This window comes from Pocillopora damicornis, chromosome 5 (genome assembly GCF_964200805.1).
Source record: "Pocillopora damicornis chromosome 5, jaPocDami1.2, whole genome shotgun sequence".
In the NCBI taxonomy this organism is placed as follows: Eukaryota; Metazoa; Cnidaria; class Anthozoa; order Scleractinia; family Pocilloporidae; genus Pocillopora; species Pocillopora damicornis.
Window position 1 is genome coordinate 25,426,749 of NC_142674.1, and position 25,049 is coordinate 25,451,797.

General features: G+C 38.8%; 1 long non-coding RNA gene and 1 pseudogene across 2 annotated transcripts; both read right to left on the minus strand.

Moving 5' to 3' along the window:
• On the minus strand, window positions 1-24,510 carry LOC149046145 (DDB1- and CUL4-associated factor 1-like; annotated as a pseudogene). The gene is made up of 29 exons (XR_016186748.1): window positions 24,431-24,510; window positions 23,803-23,879; window positions 22,599-22,789; window positions 21,689-21,758; window positions 21,012-21,079; window positions 20,201-20,462; window positions 17,006-17,202; window positions 16,308-16,409; window positions 15,392-15,550; window positions 14,647-14,826; window positions 13,689-13,895; window positions 12,948-13,037; window positions 11,948-12,027; window positions 11,552-11,692; window positions 11,250-11,352; window positions 10,466-10,730; window positions 9,755-9,897; window positions 9,059-9,140; window positions 8,403-8,497; window positions 7,231-7,344; window positions 6,821-6,963; window positions 5,864-5,939; window positions 3,968-4,029; window positions 3,434-3,500; window positions 2,464-2,535; window positions 2,207-2,264; window positions 1,687-1,769; window positions 1,140-1,224; window positions 1-577 (listed from the first exon to the last, which is right to left on the minus strand). The product of XR_016186748.1 is annotated as a DDB1- and CUL4-associated factor 1-like (transcript).
• LOC149046146 (uncharacterized) lies at window positions 17,376-18,796 on the minus strand. The gene is made up of 2 exons (XR_016186747.1): window positions 18,763-18,796; window positions 17,376-18,203 (listed from the first exon to the last, which is right to left on the minus strand). It is a non-coding gene; the product is annotated as an uncharacterized LOC149046146 (long non-coding RNA).
• Window positions 24,511-25,049: the final 539 nt, after the last annotated feature.

A 25,049-nucleotide genomic window follows, 5' to 3' on the forward strand; every position in this document is an offset into this window, starting at 1 on the left:
TAACCAGATAGTTTGGTTTTATCGACTAGGTTGATGATGTAAATTGGCCAGAAAATCACCAAGGATATTAAGACATAAGTTTATACTCCGTGGATCAGTCTAGTGACTGTGTATTGCTTCACGAAAACGCTCAAGATGAGGAAACAATAAACTTTTCTTATGAAATAATAGTCCTTGATATCTATCTCTCTCCCAATTCACTGTCAAAGTAAGAAGAAGGAGGTAGAGTGATTTTTCGAGATCCGTGAAAGGCCGACGTTGTGTTCCTTTATTTTCGTGAATCTGGACTCACTGCTTTACAGTATAGCATTGGCTCGTTCTTTAAAAACGAAAAAAAGGATACAATCTCTGAATTGATGATAATCTCCAGCCCGGAGGGATGAAAAACGCCGCTGACAAAGTTGTTAAACTTGTCAAACTTGTGTATAACCCGTTTGCCTTTGACATCCCATAATACACCGTCGTTCAGTACCAGGTCGTCCGTGGGATTAAAGGAGGCGAGGTTCTTTGAGTAGTTGTTAGTGTTGTTGGAATCGTGCAGAGTTAGTACCCGCTGACCTGTCGCAGTGTCGTAAATCTGATGGTTGAATATAATCTAGTGAATAATATCATCACACTCTAACTGCATTCTAATGCTCGTTGTTATCGAGAAAGAAAAAGGGGGTTTTGGCACAGAAGTACCACAAGCAATAAACGACAAAAAAAGAAAAAAAACCCTGAATTAAATACAAAATAAATAAATCTCGAGTTCGGCGCCTTAAAGTTTGACTAATGTTTCAAAAGACGCATTTCAACTGAGTGACGTGAAAGAAAAACCAAAGTTATTTGTGAAGCATATCAAAATAACAAATCAAAAAATTATCAAACACAGCCAAGAGGCCTCAGAACGAGTAAACTGAGGCGCAGAAAGCTGATCTTGGCCATGAAGTCTGGGAAAAAAATTCCTCTTGAAAGTCCGTGTACAAACTTGGGCGAAATTAGCGATTCTATCATCCTTGCTGTCCCGTGTTCACGCACTAGCAATTTCGCTGATCTATTTTTCCTTTGTAAATGTCCTAAATGAACAGCGACAATTTGTCAAACTGAGGCTACTCGCGATGTATTTGGAACTGAAAATGCATCACATGTCTTGAACTCACATGCGCAGTTGCGTCGTGTGTGCCAATAATTCTGTCTTCTGATAAATTACTAAACTTTACCCAAGTGTCCTCGCTAAATGGATGTCTGAGCCAAAGAGAAACAAATAAAATTATAAAGTAAATAGCACTTTTTATCAAATAGAGATGAATATAACGACGAAACATTACAGTTCGCCTACTGTCACCGTGTCATTAACACCAATCCGATTATAGGATACGAGCCATGATATACACCTAAATTATTTCCCATTTTGCTTGTTTTATCTTGAGCGTTGATTGCCGCAGGTGAATTAAGTTGGAGTCATTGCTCGTCTCCTGTAATTTATGAAATTAGTTTGTCAAAGTGTCTTCTTTAAAAGTTTTACGTAGCTCTGAAAGAGCAATGTAAAACTTTTTTTTGCATTTCAGCGATCCTCAAGTCAATAAAAATTAATGGTAAAACATAGTAAAGTATGTGTCTGTTTTATGTTTCTGCGACAAACAAGGACGTGCCTATCAGATGCACTAGTGGTACGAATCCAACAGGTTTTCAAGTTCAAAGACTTACTTCATTTCGAAAACATCTCCAAATGACCAAAGAGCACAGGGAGGCAAAGCAGACGAAGATGACGTCAATAAAAGTTCGCGGTCCTAAAAATTGAAGAATGAAGTACAGAAAGACAATTTCAGTGATAAATGAATTCGTGAACACAACCTGAAAGGGTCACGTAAGCCTTAGAAAGGTTCATAACGTTGCGAAACGCGCTGCAAAACTGATGAATAAAGAGGGTTGATTGGTTTCAGCGAAAGATATGGAAACTAAACAGTTAACAAGAAGACTGGATTTGACCGAACGTTAAGTTATTTAAAAGCAATAGCGGAGCTGCCTTGTTTGTGTGGATGTGGAACGAAATCCAACATCGAACATAACTTGTTACCATTTGACTGTTGTTGGGTTGGGGAAGGGAGGGGTAGGTGCGCCCCCCAAAAAAACGTGAAAACATTAATGAAACTTTCGACCTGTTTGAAGTAAAAAGAAAGGTATTTTTAACTATATGAGGAGGGAAACTTCCATGTTGTACTCTTACTTTTGAACATTGGCACATGGAAATTGCTGTCTGCGCTACAGAGATAAGTCGCCTCTTCCTGCAAAATATCATTTTTTAAAAATAAATACGTAAAACAAAAATGAACATGAAAATCATGCACTGAACGGTTTAAATCCAAAAAAGAACAACAACAAAAAAAAGAAGGAATAGGTATGATACAATTGACACATATAGCTATTTCAAGAAAAATTTTGCGTTTGACTTGAAATCAAAAAGGTGTAAATTGAGTTTTGTACCTGTCCAGTTATTAAGTTGTATTCCATCAACTCGCCTATTTGTGTTCCAAGTAAAACAGACTTGCCATCGGGCTGAGAAGAAAAAGTAAAAAGTTAGGTACTACGTTTACATGACCTCATAAAAGCAACTACTTTTTTTTAAACAATAGTAAGGATAATTCTTACGGGTAGAAAAAAAATCATAATTTCCATTTTACTACGAATCAGCCAAATGTAAACGACACAAACAAGAGGTGGTTCAAACCGTGTGACTTCTAAGAGTGACCAGCGTGTAATTTCTCTTTACAATATCACTCTTTGAATCAAAAGTTATGATCACGAGAATAAAGAAAATGATCACCAAATAAGAAGCTCTTGATTTTTAAACAAATTCTCCATGTCAGCACCATAGGAATTACATACAGAACAGTATGGAGAATATGCATACTGATGTTAGCATGTAAATGGTCAAGCCCTGAAGATAGATTTTTGAGGACTAAATTTGATGTCTGAGGAACTGTGTTACGGTTTGTTCAACGTAAAAAACATTTGAAAAAATCGGTTTTCAATTTCAACTGGTTTCAATCTTCTTCACTCTCGAGAACCAGTCTTTACCACTGGGGGGAGGGGTAAGTGAATTTTTGGGGATCCCACGGTTTTTAGGGGGGGAGCGGAGGGGGATCAGTCGTCTCTAACAGAGCTTAGAGGAGCAACTATAGAATTGACTGCCAATGAGGTGGGATCATTACAATACTACAGAAATTTAAGGGGGGATCAGGTGTATTTTATGGTGAAACAAAAAGAATACTCCGATCCCCCGCCCCACTCCCCTGGAGGAAAATTGACAGGCCCCTTCTTAAGTTTACTTCAACTGCTTCGTGTTTGCCAAATTTAGCCAACCAGGATCTTTGTTATCCTTGGGAGTGGTTAGTCCTCGATATCAGTTATAGATCTTAAAAATCTCATTGAATGTGGTAACAGAGAGACTTACTGCAAAACATGCACATGTAAAGAAGCTGTTTTCTTCAGTATCGCGAATGGCCCTAAGCGGTTTAAATCTAGTGGAGAACAACACAGTTAGACACAACCGAGAACTAAACTGGACACAATCAACGACTAATTGTGAAACTTAATCGGCAAAATGCGTCAGAATTCTGTAGAGGAACATTATCTTGAACATTATCTTGAGCAAACTTGGCATATTCGAATCGTTTCCTTGAGTCCAAACCTATCTGCTAATAAAACTGAAAATAAAAGACTTCAAAAGGAGATCAACTAGTGTCACGTCCTTGCACGTGAAAAACTCCACTTCTTTTGGTCGACGCGAAGATGATAAGCTGGTGCTATAGAAAAACACGAAAACTCCACTCTGTTCAGAGATTATGGAAACCTCCGTCACCTGTGTTCAGAAATACCGTTTACGTGTGGACAGGGGTCTGAGAATCAGGTTACAATGATTCTGTTAAAAAAAAACATTAAGAATTTCTAATAAAGCGATACGAAGTACAAATAAGGCATCTCCTACCTTCCGTACACAAACCGTCTGTTTAGTCTGGCGCCGTTAAATCCGCCATGACGCGGAATCACCTTCAGGTGGGAAAACATTTTTCAAGATTGAGTACAGATAAATGTTGAGGGAGACCACTCTATAATAAGAGCTGACACGAGTATCAGAACGACCTATTAAGATGATGAGATAAGTGTTTCCTTTGTCGGCCACCGTGGCAAAATAGTTTTGTTCAAAGCTAAGAACAATAGTAATATATGAAAAGATAGAGGGGCCGCACCCAGGATAAAACATCTTGTAAAATTTAAAAAACGATCTCTGGCTAAAACTTTTAAAAAATACGAGCTTTCGGCTGTTTGCGCTACAGCCTTCAACGGGTAAAATGATAAAAAGGTAAGAAATACTAGGTGTGAAGTACAAAGTAAAAAATTAAAAATGCTGATAACTAAGAATGTTTGTTAAAAAGAATGTTGTATTGTCCGGGCAAAGGACAGGAATTGTTGTCCGCGTTGGGAGTTAACTTGGAATGCCACGCTTCTAGTGTTTTTCTCGTTCTAAAACTGCCTTTGTCAATAATAGATGCATTATCAAAGTCTATTGCGTGACTATTGGCCCAGACGTGATTGGAAATTCTTGAGCCTTTTGCCGCGGTTTTCACATTTCTGAGGTGTTCTTTCTTTCTTGTGTTGAAGGCCCTGCCAGTCTCACCAATATAACACCATGAACAGTCACCACAAGGAATTTTATAAACAACATTTGTTTGCGATTCCAACGATGGTCGAAATTTTGGAGCCGGGAACTGTTGTTGGAGGGTGATGAGTGGTTTGTTCACCACTGTGATGTCGTGTTTTTTGAGGACACGAGTCAGAGGTTCTGTTACGCCTTTAATGTATGGAAGAGAGGCGAACGACTTGCGTGATTCGGACGCCTCGACCATCTTGAAAAATGTGCCAACAAGTTCCTCCGGGGACAACACTGTTGAGCGTCGGGTTTTTTTGGTCTGGATGTTTTTAATGAAATTCGATGGATAACCATTAGACTCAAGTGCTGAATAAACTCGATTTAGTTCTCGTTCTTTTCCTTCGGAGGAGTTGGGTAGCTTTAGGGCTCTGTGTAGAAGAGTTGCTGCTGTGCTGGCCTTGTGTTTATTATCATGGTGAGAATTGTAGTCTAGATAGTAGTCTAGATTGTAGTCTAGATTGTAGTCTAGATAGGGACAGATATCTAGACTACAATTCTCACCGTGATAATAAACACAAGGTCGAGGCGTCCGAATCACGCAAGTCGTTCGCCTCTCTTCCATACATTAAAGGCGTAACAGAACCTCTGACTCGTGTCCTCAAAAAACACGACATCACAGTGGTGAACAAACCACTCATCACCCTCCAACAACAGTTCCCGGCTCCAAAATTTCGACCATCGTTGGAATCGCAAACAAATGTTGTTTATAAAATTCCTTGTGGTGACTGTTCATGGTGTTATATTGGTGAGACTGGCAGGGCCTTCAACACAAGAAAGAAAGAACACCTCAGAAATGTGAAAACCGCGGCAAAAGGCTCAAGAATTTCCAATCACGTCTGGGCCAATAGTCACGCAATAGACTTTGATAATGCATCTATTATTGACAAAGGCAGTTTTAGAACGAGAAAAACACTAGAAGCGTGGCATTCCAAGTTAACTCCCAACGCGGACAACAATTCCTGTCCTTTGCCCGGACAATACAACATTCTTTTTAACAAACATTCTTAGTTATCAGCATTTTTAATTTTTTGCTTTGTACTTCACACCTAGTATTTCTTACCTTTTTATCATTTTACCCGTTGAAGGCTGTAGCGCAAACAGCCGAAAGCTCGTATTTTTTAAAAGTTTTAGCCAGAGATCGTTTTTTAAATTTTACAATAGTAATATACATACTTCTCTTCGCTTTAACCTCGTCGTCATGTTCGATGGTGCGTAATATCTGTACTTTGGTTCAGGGCATTTGTGGGGTCTGACGATAGACAAATCGGAATAAGTTGATTGTTCACAGTTTTGAGTTTTCTCAGACATCTGCAATTGTGGCGTATGATTCGATAAACAGCCCTATTTTAAGTATAGATTTATAAACACTCTGGAATTTTTTAATTGAAAGAGAGGAGATGCATTATGTGCAGTTTTTCAAAAATAATTCTACAAGATGCCACATTTATAACTCTTGTTATAAATGTTACAAACAGTTTTAAATAAACGGGCAAACACTCGGAGAAACAGTAAAAAAATTAATAAATAAATAAAAAGAAACAAATAAATAACAAACAGTAAGGGAGTGTGAAAAAAACCAAGCAAAACAAGAGAAAGTCTATTTTTCTAGTGACCTAGAAAACCTTGTAGGCAAGAAATAATTCTTACTCACCTACCGGTCTACCAGGAGGAGCTTAGGGTTTCACAAACCTTTTATATAAGTAGCTACCGTTAAAGAGATAGGCGGTGGTGATTATTTAGGGGTCGTACAAAATTCGTAAAAAATCTCAACGAGGTAATTTGGTATTATAAGTCGAGTTGGTCACCACTTCAGTCAACGTTAGCCCTTCGTCATCGCTCTGACGAAGGGCTAACGCTCGAAACGTTAATTTCGGAACTATAAACGATGGCTAATTTACGTTATCAACTCAGTTTATAATACCAAATTACCTTCTTAAACTCTCCAAACAACAAAGCACCACAGTTCTTTAGAAACTTTCCACCTTTAAAATCTTAACAGGAGGCACTACGATACCATATTTAAGCGAGAGTGGAATGCGCATAAGAAACTCTTAATGAAACTACTGGCAATCCTCCAAACAAGCTGAAATACTTTTTCAGACGTTTTTGGCTCTAGCATACATGACTTACCGTATTAAGGAGAATGGAGGGCCAGCGGACACAGGATTGTTACACTGCACATGCTGTTCGCGAAGATACCGCGTCACGATCATGTCCAACGTAGGAGGTGACGGTGGGCGTGCAGGGCGAGAAAGATCGGAAGGTAGAGGCCGCTGACCAAAACAAACATGCAGACAAAGAAATTGATCGACGTATCATAAACAATATTGTAACACAAAACATTAATAAAATAATAATATCGTAATAATCAACAAATTATTATCCTTTTTGACAAATAAATTTACACGAGATTAAAAAAAGACTTTTTCCATAAATTTCTTTGTTCTTATCGCAGGGGTGGGATAACCACACGCCAAAATTATGATCAGCATTCAGATACAGTTATCCTGACCGCTCAATCATCTAAACATTGTTATTACCTTTCCTGTTGGTGTTCCAGGGTCGTTGAATCGGTACCGCGTCAGGGATTGAGTCCCGGGAGTGCTAACACCAGAGGAGGCCGTAGAAAGGCTTGAGGAGTGATTGAATCGAACCTGTGTACAGTGACATGGGACATGACGGTAAGCATACGGTTAGTCTTGTACGAAGAGATACGATCCACATTATGAGCCTGACTGCTTGCCCGCCTGATTCACTTGATCGACCGATCGACTGACCGAACGAGCGAGCTCTAACCTACTGAACGATTTACTGGTTGATTAGCTGATGGACGGACAAGCCGACTGACTGATAAACGAACAGCCGTAGTGACAGACAGACTGACTAACAAACTGACTGACGTGCTAATTGACTGACTGACGGACAGACGCAATGACAGACAGGCTGACTAACAAACTAACTGACTGACTGACGGAATGACTGACAGACTGATTGTTTGACTAATTGACTGAATGCCTGACAGAGACGGAATAACTGACAGACTGACAAACAAACTAACTGACTGACGGGCTGATTGACTGACTGAATGACTGACAGACTAATAAAGGGGGCAAGTTTCTAAAGAAGCGCTGTAGTGCTGCGTCGGTGGGAGAGAATAACAAAGTAATTCAGTATTACCAACTGAGTTGATAACGTAAATTGGCCACCGTAAAGAGTTTAAAAGCAGACGTTTCTGGCGTTAACCCTACATCAGTCGCTATGACGAAGAGTTAACACTCGAAATGTCAGCTTTACCCTTTATGGTGGCCAATGTACGTTATCAACTCAGTTGATAATACTAAATTGACCGACAGACTGTCTAACGGATGGGCTGATCGACTGACTGACTGGCAGATTGACAAGCTCAATCACTTACTAACGGCTGACTAACTAATGGACTGGTGGACAAAGGAATGGAATGATGAAATGAAGGACAGATGGACTGACTTAATTTGTCGATTCTTTTTCCTGTAAAAGAATTTCACAGAAGAATTTCAGAAAAAAAAGGACAAATTTGGTCATTTTCATCATAACCCGATCACGCAGACTCGTGCCATTATTAAATGACTTTAGAAAATGCGATCACTGTTACGAGATGATTGTATTTTCCTCATGAATCAAGGGACCTTGTGATCACAGAATACACTTAACAACGACAACATGCACCACATACTTTCCTATTAGTAGGCGTGTAAAGCAGATTTGATTCAGGTTTTGGGTCAGGTAGATTGGCTTCTCTCCGTAAAACCTCTGCAGTCTCATGAAGTCCTAGTCCAAAACAACCACACCTTTGATTAACAAATGAGTCAAACACCCTCAAGACTAGAACAAATTTAATTCGAGTGTCCAAAGTAATCTGGGACGCTTCGCCTTTGCTCTGCTAAGGGCTGTAATTGATCTGGACAACTCACGCCACCTTCTTAACCAATCAGATTCAAAACTAAAACCAGTTGCGATTTTGTCGCCCACGTTTTCCCGCGCTTCAGAAGGTTGTTTATTTTTACCTTAAATTCTCATTGGCTCCACGTGATATTTTTCTTCGTTCTGATTGGTTGTTTTGATTGCTATACGACACTCAAAATAAGAAGCAGAGACTTAACTACAAAGAGGCCTTACAACAAAGATTATTCCTACTAAATTGTAGAAATAATCCAGCTCTGCATAATTGTTGGACTATCAGATGACTTGGGACTTTCGTTTCTAAATTTCAAGAGTGTGTTATGAAGCGGGGTGTGATCTAAAAATAGGTTTAGAGGGAAATTCTTCAGTTTGTGATTCCGCCCCTTGACCTGATTTTCTCTTAGTGCTCCTCGACGCTCCACAACAAACCTTGGGTTGTGAGGTGACTGTGAACCAGTTGTAAAAGCTCTTTTGCCGGATATGAAATATGAGTCTGCGCAACAACATCAGCCTAAGAAAGTAAAGGCTGATATTTAGCTATCGGGTTGTACAGAGTTTGAAAGTGTCCTACTTAAGAGAACATCGAAATAAGTAAGAAAACCAACCCCACATAAGCTATTGGGTAAGAGAAGTAAAAGGACAATTTAAACTCTAAAACTGCTAAATTTACATATGATTTCTTACTGGGCTGTTCTAATAATGCTCTAGAAAGCATTAATTTCTTAATTTCCTCTTAACTTAAAAGTATTTAGATGAAACCCGATAGTGTGACCACCTTACCTACGATCAAATGTTTTCTTTTGGGAGGGGATGGCAGGGAAACTGAGGATGTCCCTCCTCCCCTCCTCTGAAAAACAGAGAAAGCCTGAAGGCAGTCTCGATGACCATCCATTTTTAAACAAGAAATACAAAGAAGTAGATTCTGATAAATTCTTCAAATCAAAATCATCGATTGTTCATTATTTAAGCAAAACTTTAATAAGCGAAATTAGACTTAGACTTAGACCGTACGTTTGCCGTTCAAACAAAAGTTAATGAGCTGTAAACTGTCGAGTAAAGACGCTGTTGAAGGTCTCCGCCCTCCCCTGTGTGAGACGATAGGTTGTGTCAATTACAAGTTCATACCTTGTTTATTCTAGACAGGGACGGGACTGCAGAGGACGTAGCCAGGGATTTACCAGTGACTCTTTCAAGTAGCTCGGCAGCATATTTGCAGAAAAGGGCGTGGTCAGAAGCATTATCCTCAATGATCGGCTCTCGCATCAAAACTGTCAACAAATTCAAGACAAACGACATTGAGTCAACGTAAACGAAAGAAATGAAATGATGTTTTAGAAGGTCAACATGGCTGTAAATACGTCAAGATAGCTGGATATTTGGCGAGCTCTTTTTGGCGCTTTTGTAAACTGAGACGAAGAGTCTTGAACTAGACAAAAGCTCTTGACTGATTAAGTTGTTCAATGAAGGAATTACTACATAGCAAAATTATTCTGCTTATATAAGAATCAAGAATGACTTGTTTTCTTTTAAGCGCTGGAAAAGAAAGCCATCTGTGATGGTGAGTGCTCGTTTTACATTTGAAAAAGTGTTTTGACCGTCCTCTATCGCTTTTTACGACTTCTTTACCGACGTTGGCTAAACATTACAAACTTTGAAAGTCTTCGCAACGCAACCTTTTATCTTGCGCGAGATAAAAGCGTGATACCCCAAGCGGATAAGAGCTCAGGTATCTATCAGAACACAGGACTCGCTTCATCTTGCCCACGGGCACGCCCAGTTGTATAATATACATGGTTGGACAAGTGTGAAGAAAGCACTGCGCAGTGAAATACTCACTTTGTAACTGGCCGCTGTTAAACAGCTGTAGTTTTCCAATGACTTGTCTAATCTTGTCGCTCCTCGATAAACCACATAACGCTTTACAAGCCAGAGCACGAATACAATCTGCATCAACCAATGGCGTTTTCACCATCAGTAAGGAGAGCAGAACCTTGATGCCATTACTGGCCCTGACACATCCCCACATCTTGGATAAGATGTCGTCGCTGCTTTTGAAAGCCAGCTTGGATTTCGACTGAAATTTTGCAACAGCTCCGCTAATCTGCAAACAATGAAGACAAAAGTAATCATCGCGATGACGCCAAACACTACTTAAGCAGTCGAAAAAAACACTGAAAAAAATCAGGCCTGTACCGTAGTTAAACGGAAAAATGGAAAAAAGGAACAACGCACTCGGCCTGGTAGCTTAACGCCTTAAACACTAAGTGCTTTAAAATTCAACAAATATTCCTAACGTTTGAGTAGCAATTCTTTAATGAACTTTAATCAGCCTAAGACTGGGAGGAGAGCAGCGTTGAGGGAGGGGAGGGAGGGGGTTGAGGAACCGTGTAGAGGTAAGCAAAGATTATCGTGTCGACTCCGATATTGACTTAACTTTAAGCGACTTTGTCATTACCAAGTCAGTTACAAAACGAAGAATTGTGTAAGAACTCTGTAACTCTGTTTCTTATTTGTTTTTGCTTGTTCCTTTCTGTTGTTGTTTTTTTTCTGTCGCGAAAATACTTTGAGAAACTCATGCGAGAGGGAGGGAACTAAATCTAAACGCGCACTAACCACTTACCCTGACTCGAGAACCGCACACACAGTTACAAATGACGTGGAGAGCGGCTTTCTGTACCTCAGAGTCATTGAGTAAACTCCCTTCAGCGCAACGCAGCAGAAGCCTGGAAAAAAGATTTCTTAACATGACTGAATAGAGAGTATATAAGCCTTCTGGCCTCTTGCTACCGAATGTTTCCACATTTGATGGCAAATATAAAGTGACTAAGAACACTTCTACTCCTTCTGATGATCACGAAGGACTTTTGATGGGAATTTTTCGAGTCTTCACGTCTAAATTAATTATCTTCCCGTAGATCATACCTCATTCCCTTCTGATGTTCTCCTGACGGAAGTTGCACTTCTTCACACAGCGCTATCTGAGCCTTAGGACTGACTGTCAACACAAACAGCATCTCTAAAGCAAGGCGGGTCACGTCGGCTGCTAATCGGATGGCGTCCGCTCTTGAATGGAGCAAAAAAAAATTGTAATATCTTGAGTCGACAATACTAAAAAGCTTCTTGTACCTTTTTGAAGGCAGTAGAAAATCATTACATCTAATGTTCTGCTAAATGAATTACCAAAAACTTCAATTTCTTGAGTTGAAACGATTTCCGAGAATTTCAAAGTCCAGTAACACAGTCCTACAAGCAGACCTTTCCTGATTTTCCTGGACTCGTACAAACTCTGGAGAAATGATAGCAAAACCAATGACTTACCTATTACTGGTCACTCCCCAGTCTGACGATAGGGAGATCAACTGAAGCAGCAGGGTGAAGCCTTGAAGTCTGTTCATCATCTTTAGGAGAAAAAGAAAACATGTTACATTATAGCGAACTTGAGCAGTCAGGAAGGCAACGTCGAGGAAGACGTCGACTGAAATGATGAATTTTTACTTTTGGTTATAATTTCGCGAGTGGCTGGATGTGTTTATCGTCTCTTACGGGGCCACAACTTCAGCATAACATATGTAAGCAGGGTTGAGTTCCAAATGTAAGTTTTACTGATTTGCAATTGGTGTTTCCGTTCTCAGACCACGCAACGTTGGGTGATTTCACGTTTTTGTTTTGCAGAGAGCATCTACTGAAATGTACAAAGTTCTAAAACGCACGTGCTAAGCAATTAGATCTTTTGTTTGGCCGCGTCCTCGTTTCAGGCCGTTGTGGTTTGCCACGAATCCCTAAAACGAGAAAACGTGTGCATTCTGACACTGTAAAGACCTCAGACAGAAGACAGTTTATTCTAGTTATAGGTAAATTGGCAAGGTGTGTCTATGCTTATGAACACTGGTGAATAAAATGAAAAAATAAAAACAAAAACAAGAAACGAACAAACACACAAATGAATGAAATTGCTTCTCCACTCTATTCCTGAGAGCGAACCGTATATGTAAACTAGGAAACTTATGAATATAATAATAATAATAATAATGATAATAATAATGATAATAATAATATTATTAAAACCGAAGAGAATAACAACTAACAACAACAAAGCAATGGAAGTAGGTGTTATGGTGTCCATCGAGGGGTTTCATAAGCTACGAGTTTGAAGCTGGACATTGTATCATGTCCCTGTGAAAAATACTATAACACTCTACATAGGAGTTCAATGCTACTATGTGCCCTCCACTTAATAAACCAAGATACGCCTCTGCGAAATAATCAACCACGACCATGTGACGCTTTTTTTACTTTTGCGTTATTTCTCAGTTATTACCTCAACAGGCTCCCAACGCAGTGTTGTTGGAGCATACTCTAACATCAACTGACAGTTCTCCATTACACTGCTGTGAGACAGGGATGCAGCCTGAAAGAGAACAGTTGCTCATCAATATCAGTTGAACAAGATGATGCTTGGCTACCAAAGACAAAACTGCGGAAAAAACAAACAAACAAACAAACCAACAAAACCTAGCAGACAGACAAACAGACAAAAGCAGTATCTACAACTGGGTTGAAAACATAAATTAGCCACCGTAAAGGGTAAAAAAGCTGACGTTTCGAGCGTTAGCCCTTCGTCATCGCTCTGACGAAGGGCTAACGCTCGAAACGTCAGCTTTTTTACCCTTTACGGTGGCTAATTTACGTTTTCAACCCAGTTATTAACACTAAATTACCTGCTATACTCTCCCACCGACGCAGCACCACAGTTTCTTTAGAAACTTATCCCTTTATTCAAAAACAGTATCTTCTGCGTAAATATTTAAGACGATTTGGAGTGTTTGTTGGGCGAGGTTCATAAACTTTCGTGGTAAAAGTGAAAATGTACAAGGATGGGATTAAATGTTAAGCAGAATACTGCCAAAAACATTTGCCAGGTTTAAGTTAACTTCCAACCTCTCTGAACTGAAACAGCCGAGCAGGCGTAGTCCTTTTACATAACATAACATACTGAATTTGCTCATCTGCCGATATACAAATTTTCTCCTACAATTAGAAAGTAGGCTTGGAAATTCACCTTATACGCTGGAACTGGAACTGGTGGTGTTCCACCCTCGTTCCTTGCAATAGATCTCCTCAGTGCATCTGCTCTGATGTGAAGATGGGCATCAAAGTATCTCCGTAGAGCCATGCAAGTATGTTTTGCTGTCTGCCGGCTGCCAAACACCTCATCATCACTCAGTAGTTCTGCCTCGTCGGGACGAAGGATTGAAAGCGTACTTAGCTGCCACAACAAGGTTAAACAAAAAAAGATTCTTTTAGAATGGTTTGCAGCCAGTAATATTCGTTGTTTTCAAGATGGAAACGCACGTGGAATAGGACCGTAAAATGGCTTGAAAAAATTTAAAGGAGTCTGCGCAGTCTGAAAAATGCAAACACGGCGTGCACTAAATACTTGTTAATTCATAGCGGTCGGCATTTCTCTAAACTACGTTTCAAAAGTAACAAACCGTGATTTTTTGAAGTGGAGGTGGCTGGCTATTGGTGGATATTCACTGAGTCTCGAAGCCGCGGGGTGATTATCGACCGCCAGCCATCGACACTGAGGTGAATATTTGTTTTAGTATATACTTAAAGAGTAAGATAACATAGCAAAAAGGGATGATTTTAACTCATTTATTCCCGCGACGATTGCAATATTTCCGTGCGCAAATCACGCGCGAGTTTCTAGGAGGTGAACAGTAACGGATATTCGGAGTTTGAGTAGCCAATCAGAATGGGCCTTCAACGTTATCCACTATTTTACTAATTAAATTATCATTATTTACCTTAGTCGTTCTTTTATTTCTTTACGTATTGCAAATATTTCGAATGAGTGTTATTAAGAGAAATTGCTACTCCTACGAGAACGGAAAGGTCACAGAACAAATAGACCTCGTGGTGTGATCCTACTCCAGGCGATTGAACTACACGATCCACGTTTCTCTGGGGTCCGAACCGTATCGTGTAATTAATAAATAAAACTGACTAATTACCTGGTTCACAAGCTTCCGCAGACCATCATTACTGTCAAACAATTCCAGCACTGCTCGAAATGAACACGTTAGCGAGAAAAAGAGAGTTGCGTGACATCTGCCAGAGTCGTGAGAACATTCTAGAAGCCACAATGCATACTTGACCAGGTCACTCAGCACAGGGTTTGGTAGGAGGGACACCTGAAACAAGTTGCTTGAAATAGTTAAGGAGGCTCCGTCGACATATTCTGTTTGTTAATTTCATGATCCTCTGGCCCATGTAGAAAAAAGAGCACCAAGAATTTAATCATGAGGTTTTTTTTGTAGAATTATTGGTAGTTTTGTAAGATAACATTTTTTGAGTGATTATCTTTGTTCCTTATCTTTTTCTTTTTCTTTCTCCTTGCTTACAATTTTATTTATCCATTTAACCAGTTTTTCTTTAATTCCTTTTTTATCTCTTTTCATGCAGCAATAAGTGCTGCAATGTTTTATCTACTTGTGGGTTACACGTTATACATAAATAAGCTTTTTTTTGGGGGGGTGAAGAGGGAGATTGATGAAAAATAAGCAGAGATGTGTTATTCAATTCATTGTTATTTCATGTTTAACGGAATGATACTCGTTACCTCTTTCTTTTAGAAAATTCTGGTCTGCTCATAACACACAAATCATTGGTAAGTTAAATCTGCACTAAATATTGCATTTCTTACAAGTACAAATCAGAAAACTTAAAACATTTTTTTAAATTGGAAAAATGTCTTACCCTCTCCATGGCGTCCTCATTGTAAGCGAGATAATACAGACACATAGAACATCCTGTAGCAGCCACAGATGGGCGTGGCACTTCTAGTAACCGCTGGACACCGTTATGAGACACAAATTCTGTGGCAAACTTTTTATGACAAAGGAGGGATGCCAAATACTAAAACGACAATAAAAGGAAATAGCTTTTAAATTCTGAGGCTTTTTTGTCATATCTGAGTCGGTACAATGAATTATTGTCTTAACCTTTAACTTTCACGAGTGACCAACGCAGAATTTCTCCTTACAATATCAACCAGATAAGTAATGAGAATAAAGAAAATTATCAATTCGGGCAGGATTACCTAATCCAATACTAAATTATCCGAACTAACATTATAGGAATTCTATGGTTGACAGTAAGGAGAATTACAAATTTGATCTGGGAGTTGAAGAGTTAAAGTAGTGTTTTTCAAGAGGGATGAATGTGGTAGAGGTTCGTTAACACAAAAGACAGAATTGGAGTCGAATTGTTCATTGGTTGTAGGAGTGCCAGCGACCCAGAGAAAATCGAGAGTTGGAGTCGTAAGTGGAGCCAAAAGCTTGACGAAATCGGAGTCGGAATATTCCAAACAATTTCTTTTCTTCTGATTCCGCTAAGAACTCCAACGCTTATGATCCAGTGAAAACTCGATTTTCGGAATCACAGCTGAGCTAACCGATGGCTGAAAACTCCAGCAATTTATTTTTCACATATCATTAGCGAAGGAGACATAAGTGGAATCAGTATTTGGCATTGGATTCTATCGATTTGATTTTCACAGGATCATATCGCTGTACGCTTTTTGTAAGTACACCGGCGAGGGTGAAAACCAACCGTAACTGCATGAAATTCTAGACGTACAACACAAAGCATGACGTTACTCCCTCCTTCCTACCTTGAGAGCTTCAAAGACAAGTTGTAGGTCCACCTGGCCTTTAAATGTAATGTAGTGCATGACAAGATCCAGGGCTTTAGATTCAAACACTGTCGGCAACAGCTGAGTTGAAATGTTCAAAGAAAAATGTGTCAAGATAAATCAATGACCAAGCAATGCTCCAAGCTCAGCTACGACTGTTTTAGTTGCCATAGCAACTGATAAAATTGGCTACGGCTCAAGTAGAACCTCTTCATTCAGAACTGAGTGCATTTACTTTTGACCAAGGCCAATGCATGTCCCTTCATCCAACAAATATTTCTTCCTCGCGCCAATTAGTTAAAACGCCTCACATGATCAAAAATCCTTGATCCGAGTGAATTATTGTCTGACCAAGGCCAATTTATGTCCCTTCATCCAAAAAGTATTTCTTGCTTGCGTACGTTCAGTTAAAGCGCATCAGATGATCAAGAATTCTTGATCCGAGTGCGTTATCTTCTGACCAAGGCCAATGTATGTCCCTTCCTCCAAAAAATAATTCTTGCTCGCACACGACTAGTTAAAACGGTCCAAACTCAAATTTTCAAGTTGTGTAACATTTCCAATTTATCCTTGATTCAGAGCCCTTTTCCCACAAGCTTCCCACATACTTCGGTGGAGAGACTCTCTCTGTTCTTCATGTATCATTAAATGCTGAAGTGCCTAATAACAGCACATACCTCCTGATATTCCCCCAAGGGAGTCAGATACTGCAGAATTAGTCTCTGCTGCATGCCAAGAGTCAGGGGGGAGAGGGAAAAGGACATAGGGACTATGTGGTACCCTCCCTTAGGTGCACAAATTACATTTCCAGTGGAACGGAAACCCTTGCTTGTTTTAACTAGCAACGGATGTTTTGCTTGTAGACAACTTTTGCCTGAAACAAAATAAAAATATTTACAAATTTTAAGGAAACTGAGTTAGCTTGTGCAGGGCAAACCTACTTGGCATACTTCCTCCATCCCCTTATCCCCCCCTCCCCCCCCCCCTTCAAACAAAGTTTTTGGTGTCAAACTTCCATAGATGATCATTAAACATTTTAGTCCTTGATAACAATCGTTTAACTGATCATTTTATTATCAAAATCTTCCATTTGCTGACAGACAAGCCTCCTCCTTGTGTTTCACACAAAAAGTCCTCTGAAACGAAGTATGGTTACTGTTTACCAAAATTTGAGTCAGTTTGTTGTTGGAAACTCAAAATCTTTCTTTTTTTTTTTGGCTGGAAATTTATGCTGAAATATATGATAAGATTAAATATCAAACATTCATCAAAACTTATTTATAAAGGCAAAAGTAGACTGAATGAACTCTACAAGATCTCGAGGTGTTTTAGGTCTCACATCGTAAGTTTGCAATATTAAAAGCTCGCAGCGTATACCTGGCAATTCACTACAGAATACCCACTGGAGCTCCTACTGGTGCCAGGGTCTTATTGAAAGCACTGCCTTGGCTGCCAAAGTGAAAACCCAAAGGAGAATAATTGAGCCTTCAAGTTACAAACAAGTCATACCACTCAGTTTGAAAAGACAGTTAAATCAACTTAAAGTTGCTAGGAGATTGAACTCACTGACAGAGGGACAATCAGAGTTACAATACTCAAAAGTGAACTAACCCTTTCCATTGTAGCTATTCTCTTCTTCCACTAATCTCCATTACACAAACCGGATAATTCGCCATTCTGTGGCACAGTGCATGATGGTCCTGGCTCAGCAAGATTCACTTTCTTTATCTTGTTACTCACACTGTTACTGTTTTCACTCTTGTTCCTGTTTGTCTTTGCTTTCAGGATAATCCTGTTTGACAGGTCTGTCACAGCAGGCTGTGTAAGGTCTGACAAGTCCTTTAAAATGTGCAGCCGTCGCAGCATCGAGGGAACCTAAACATGTGAAATTCAACATTTAATCCTCAGCTTATAGTTTACAAGAGTTTTTCAAACAAAAAATGCAATGACTGACAATAAACAATTCCTGAGAAGTGAAAAGCCAACTTTGCACTCAGACATTTGAAATACAAATGCTGTTAACCAGAAAGCTAAAAAAAAACCCTTAGCACCCTAACATCAATACTCATATCCTTCATACTGTTCTCTTGCATTTCTTAAGGTGCTGACAAGGAGAATTTAGCTTCTTTAACAGCTGATCATTTCCTTTACTCTGTTAACCTTAGTGGTCACTCTTAAAAATTGCTATATCCAACATATTGACCAGCTCCCTGTTAGCTTGTTAGCTCAGCTGGTAGAGTGCTGCACCGTTATCGCAGAGGTCATGGGTTTAAATCCCATACGGGCCTGAAAATTTTTTTCAGGTCTTATTTCAACTACTAGTTCAGTAGTGTTCTTGGCTGTGAGGATCTCTTATACTTATTTCTTCACCACAGTGCAACTATATGAATTTCATATAATTATCTAAAATCAAATTATTGCTATACTGACTTACCAAGGTGGAGTTTTCTTCTCTGAATACTGCAGCAATATCCGCAAGAGAACCTCTTCATTCAGAGCTGAGTGCATTAACTTTTGACCAAGGCCAATGAATGTCCCTTCCTCCTACAAATATTTCTTGCTCGCGCCAATTAGTTAAAACGCCTCACATGATCAAAAATCCTTGATCCGAGTGCATTATCGTCTGACTGAGACCAATTTATGTCCCTTCATCCAAAGAGAATTTCCTGCTCGCGCACGTTCAGTTAAAGCACATCAGATGATCAAAAATTCTTGATCCGAGTTCTTTATCTTCTGACCAAGGCCAATGTATGCCCCTTCCTCCAAAAAATAATTCTTGCTCGCACACGACTAGTTAAAACGGTCCAAACTCAAATTTTCAAGTTGTGTGACATTTCCAATTTATCCTTGATTCAGAGCCCTTTTCCCACAAGCTTCCCACATACTTCGGTGGAGAGACTCTCTCTGTTCTTCATATATCATTAAATGCTCAAGTGCCTAATTACAGCATATACCTCCTGATATTCCCCCAAGGGAGTCAGATACTGTAGAATTAGTCTCTGCTGCATGCCAAGAGTCAGGGGGGAGAGGGAAAAGGACATAGGGACTATGTGGTACCCTCCCTTAGGTACACAAATTACATTTCCGGTGGCACGGAAACCCTTGCTTGTTTTAACTAGAAATGGATGTTTTGCTTGTAGACAACTTTTGCCTGAAACAAAAGGAAAATATTTACAAATTTTAAGGAAACTGAGTTAACTTGTGCAGGGCAAACCTACTTGGCATACTTCCTCCTCCCCCTTATCCCCCCTCCTCCCCCCCTTCAAACAAAGTTTTTGGTGTCAAACTTCCATAGATGATCATTAAACATTTTAGTCCTTGATAACAATCGTTTAACTGATCATTTTATTATCAAAATCTTCCATTTGCTGACAGACAAGCCTCCTCCTTGTGTTTCACACAAAAAGTCCTCTGAAATGACATATGGTTACTGTTTACCAAAATTTGAGTCAGTTTGTTGTTGGAAACTCTTTTTTTTTTTGGCTGGAAATTTATGCTGAAATATGTGATGAGATTAAATATCAAACATTTATCAAAACTTATTTATAAAGGCAAAAGTAGACAGAAAGAACTCTACAAGATCTCGATGTGTTTTAGGTCTCACATCATAAGTTTGCATGAAAGCTCCCAGCGTATACCTGGCAATTCACTACAGAATACCCACTGGAGCTCCTAACGGTGCCAGGGTCTTATTGAAAGCACTGCCTTGTCTGCCAAAGTGAAAACCCAAAGGCGAATAATTGAGCCTTCAAGTTACAAACAAGTCATACCACTCAGTTTGAAAAGACAGTTAAATCAACTTAAAGTTGCTAGGAGATTGAACACACTGACAGAGGGACAATCAGAGTTACAATACTCAAAAGTGAACTAACCCTTTCCATTGTAGCTATTCACTTCTTCCACTTCTCCATTACACAAACCGGATAATTCGCCATTCTGTGGCACAGTGCATGATGGTCCTGGCTCAGCAAGATTCACTTTCTTTATCTTGTTACTCATGTTGTTACTGTTTTCACTCTTGTTCCTGTTTGTCTTTGCTTTCAGGATAATCCTGTTTGACAGGTCTGTCACAGCGGGCTGTGTAAGGTCTGACAAGTCCTTTAAAATGTGCAGCCGTCGCAGCATAGAGGGAACCTAAACATGTGAAATTCAACATTTAATCCTCAGCTTACAGATTACAAGAGTTTTTCAAACAAAAAAATGCAATGACTGACAATCCTGAGATGTGAAAAGCCAACTTTGCACTCAGACATTTGAAACACAAATGCTGTTAACCAGAAAGCTAAAAACAAAAAACCCTCAGCACCCTAACATCAATACTCATATCCTTCATACTGTTCTCTTGCATTTCTTAAGGTGCTGACAAGGAGAATTTAGCTTCTTCAACAGCTGATCATTTCCTTTATTCTTGTAACCTTAGAGGTCACTCTTAAAAATTGCTATATCCAACATATTGACCAGCTTCCTGTTAGCTTGTTAGCTCAGCTGGTAGAGCGCTGCACTGTTATCAAAGAGGTCATGGGTTCAAATCCCATACATGCCTGAAAATTTTTTTCAGGTCTTATTTCAACTACTAGTTCAGTTGTGTTCTTGGCTGCGAGGATCTCTTATATTTATTTCTTCACCACAGTGCAACTATATGAATTTCATATATCTAAAATCATTATTGCTATACTGACTTACCAAGGTGGAGTTTTCTTCTCGGAATACTGCAGCAATATCCTGGCTCTCCATGGCAAATGCTAAAAGACCTGTTAATAAATGATGATTATCATTTGAAGTGATACCTGATACTTGAAATTAAAAATAAATTAAAATGCAACTGCAGCAATACACATAAAAAATGAACCAAAAGGAATATTAGAATCTTCAATCAAACCATGACTATCTATATCTTAACTCTTTACACCCTAACATCAGTATGCATATCCTCCATACTGTTCTCTATACATTTCCCAATGCACTGACAAGGAGAATTTGTTAAACAATCAAGAGGTTCTTCAGTTGCTTATCATTTCCTTTGTTCTCGCAATCTTAATGTTTGATTCAGGGTTGATATCAAAAGAAGAAATTAGATGCTAGTCACTCTCAAGGGTTAACCTAATGTAAATAACCTTGGATCACCAAACTAAAACACCCTTCTACTTGCACCCAGTTTATAAAGGTGTAAACAAAATTGAGTAAGTTCAGAAACTCAGAAGCTGTACAGGAATTATTAGGTAAATCTAATTTTCCCAAGGAGAGCACTAGATAGTCAATTCAATTTTCTTTTTTTTCCTTTTGTTTTTGGTATGGTGACCAAAATGTTCAAAGCCTGAAGTACTGTGAAAAATAAGACCAGTAAACTATGCTATAAATACCTGTAGCATATGATCTCAGGGGTTCTGAGGCTTCTCTGGCCCACTTGCATAAACGATTAAGCATTGCTTCCTACATGTACATGATTGACATCAAATTTATTGATAGGAAATATGTAGAGAAAGATGTTTTTTGTCATTTCACAAGTGTGGAACAAAGAAAAAAAGAAAAGGAAAAGAGATCTTATTTATTGTGGCTCAGTGGTAGAGCATTGGACCCCAGAATCTGAAGGTATAAGGTTCAATTCAACATGGAGACTCAGAATTTTTTTCTTTGTCACACGCTTGTGACAAGACAAAAAACATCTTTCTCTATTTCTTTAGTGAGCTTAAATTTTACCATTCCTCTTGTTCTGTTTAAGAAATATGTAGTTATGAATTAAGGAACAATGAAAGTGGATCTGAAAAGTTTGCATTTTTTTAAAGTTTTTTTGCACTAAAGTGAGGTGACTGAGAGCAACAAATAAGATCTCTTTTCCTTTTCTGTTTTTCATGATGTAACTACATGAAATTCATGTTTTTTATCTATAATTTGATGAAATAGCAATTGTATGAGTTAATTCTGAGTATTTTTTCTGGAAAGGACAAGGTGTGCCATGCCACAGAAACTGGACACATTGATCTGGATTTTTACATAGAACTCAAGCTGAAGAAAGAAAGTCACATCTTAAGATTACTAAGTTAAACCCTTTAACTCCCAGAAGTGATTAACAGATAACTTCTCCCCATAATATCCATACATTATCCAGCCAAAGGTAATGAGAATACTCAGACTTATCAGGTAGAAGTTGTCATCTTGATTTAACACCAAATTCTCGTAACTAATTCACAAGGAAATGTGTTGCAGCAAGAGCAGAGAATTAACAATCAGATCTTAGGAGTTAAAGGATTAAGAATACCTTTCTAAACTTACCACATCCTGAAAAACTGCAGCACTTTCCAGCCCAGGCATGGCATTTAACAACACTCTGGCTGCAGTGCAGTTCAGATTAAACTGTTCCACAGTGCTCATGATATAGGAGTTCACTAGTTTGTCCATAAATTCATCATTTCTGAACAGTGTCTTCAAAAGATGGCCTAATGCACAGTCTGGGTCAGCTCTACCTGAAATGTTCATGATAGAGAAAACAAGAGCTGGTTTTATTTTGAATAATTTAATACAATCAAGACCTCTTATTGACTGAGAGCAAGATCTGCGCTGTTAAAATTACAGACTAAGTTTTTTTCCCTTAGGACATACATCTGAGCCAAAAAAAAAAAAAAGGTTCTGTCACTTAAGAGTATGGACTGAGAAAATGAGGCTCATAAGATTTTTAATAATCAGGGTCCAATAAAAGGAGAAGATTCTAATTAAAGCCAAAATTTAAAATTTTTCAAGCTTTTCAGTGAAATACAACCCACTAAATTGACCAATCATTGTGCATGTACTAACTGAGAAAACATTTATAATAAAGTAATTAATTTCATTGACAGCCAGGCTATATCAGTTTGACCACATGAGGCCATCACTGTGACATGGACACTTCTCACACCAAGCCTCATCTAAGTTCTAGTGTTTTCTTGTGACTCAAGTAAGTAAGTATTGTGCCTCTTTAACACAGTAAGTCTAGTGAAGATTCCACTGGGAACAAAAAGAAGAATTGACATTGAATAAGAAGCAAGAACAACACTTCTCATCCATGAAAGTTTGAATTACTGCTGTTTGTCATGTGTTATCATTCTTTTTCATGCAGAGTGTGTCTTGGACCTGTTTCATTATTGGCAGGCCTTGGTTCTCTTCAATATACATATTGTTTCTTATCGGCTTGCAGTTAATGGAAGAGGTTTACACAACAAACACTCTGACAAAGGGCTAATGCTTGAAATGTTTTGAAACTCTTTACGGTGGCCAATTAACATTATCAACTCAGTTAATAAAACCAAATTATCTTGTTAAACTCCACCACTGATGCAGCATCACAGGTTTTTCAAAGAAACTTACCCTCCTTTAGGTCTGGCTATTCTTCCTAGTATCTGAGAATACCTTACACTACATTACCTAGTGTATTTGTAATAGATGTTGTAATGTATAAAACACAAATAGTGTGTAATGTGAAAAGGTAGCTTTGCACTTTTACCTGGATGCCAATCATCAAAAGGATCTGGATCTAGTTTATGATATGCCTCATTCTCACGTTCCACAAGCTCTGCTATCCTGCATGAGTGATTTTAAAATGTAAAATACTTTTGAATCTACTTTTTGCCAAATTGTTTGTTCACTTTTTGCAGAGCCCAACATGAACAATGTTACTGATCTTACAGTTCCAGTAAGTAGTCATACACACTGAGTGTGTATCACACAATTATCACAGCCAAGGCTTGAAACTAAAAACTCCCCTCCCCTCTTTCCCATTTATTTTCTACCTTTCCATGCTATGTTTTCTACGTTCTGAGAGAGGAAAAGGAATTTTTTTCGGTGTGTAATGACAGCGACATGCTAACCCAACAACAGTTTTATCATTGGCAGACCACCATGAGCCTCGCTAGGTGGAAGGTATCTGTTGACATGTAAGATGAACTGGAGAAACCAGTCAATCATTGCATAATTCATAATAATAATAATTTCAAAGCATATTAACGAATGAAACCAATTGCATTGAGGCAGCTACTTGAAAACTTTCAGGGGTTATTGTCATCGTCTTTTTTTTCTGTTTGATTTTTTTGCAAATTTAAAAAAAGATATTACTTCTTATACACTTCACCAACCTTTGTAGAGTTTTAACGGGTGATAGATTATTCTGATCTTCCTTTCGCCAAGTATCCATAAGGGTACTGAGTTCAGAGGTGCTACAAATAGACAATTTACCTCAACGTGCAGAGTTTCGAAGATCGAAAAGCCCGCCATTTTGATCCGAAAGATATGATACAAGATTACATGGTCTTCCTCTTCGAAAGTGATATCACTTTTCTCGGCATAATTACTCTGATATTACTGCGAGTGATTTTGTTGACTGTGTCAAGATCAGATGTAATTCCTGTGTGTAAACTATATTTACGACGAAGTTTAGTCACAATGGCGAGTTCCAACACAACACGCGCTAAGTCCCAGGCTATTATCAAATTTCGCGTGGAATGCCTAGTTGTTATTGACCTCTAACCAGTCTTTTTTATCTTGCAACTCGGTCGGCTGTGATCTTATTTGGAATGGTTCACCTTTAACGACCAAAAATAATCATGACAAATGAATGACCTCCATTGTATTTTGCCCCACTTAACTTTTGATTATAGTGTAAATGCGTGAATTTCAAACTTGCGTGACATTTGCGTTACAGTTGGCCTTTGTGCCATTTGATTCCTTTAAATAGTTTTTCTCTCCCGCTTTCAT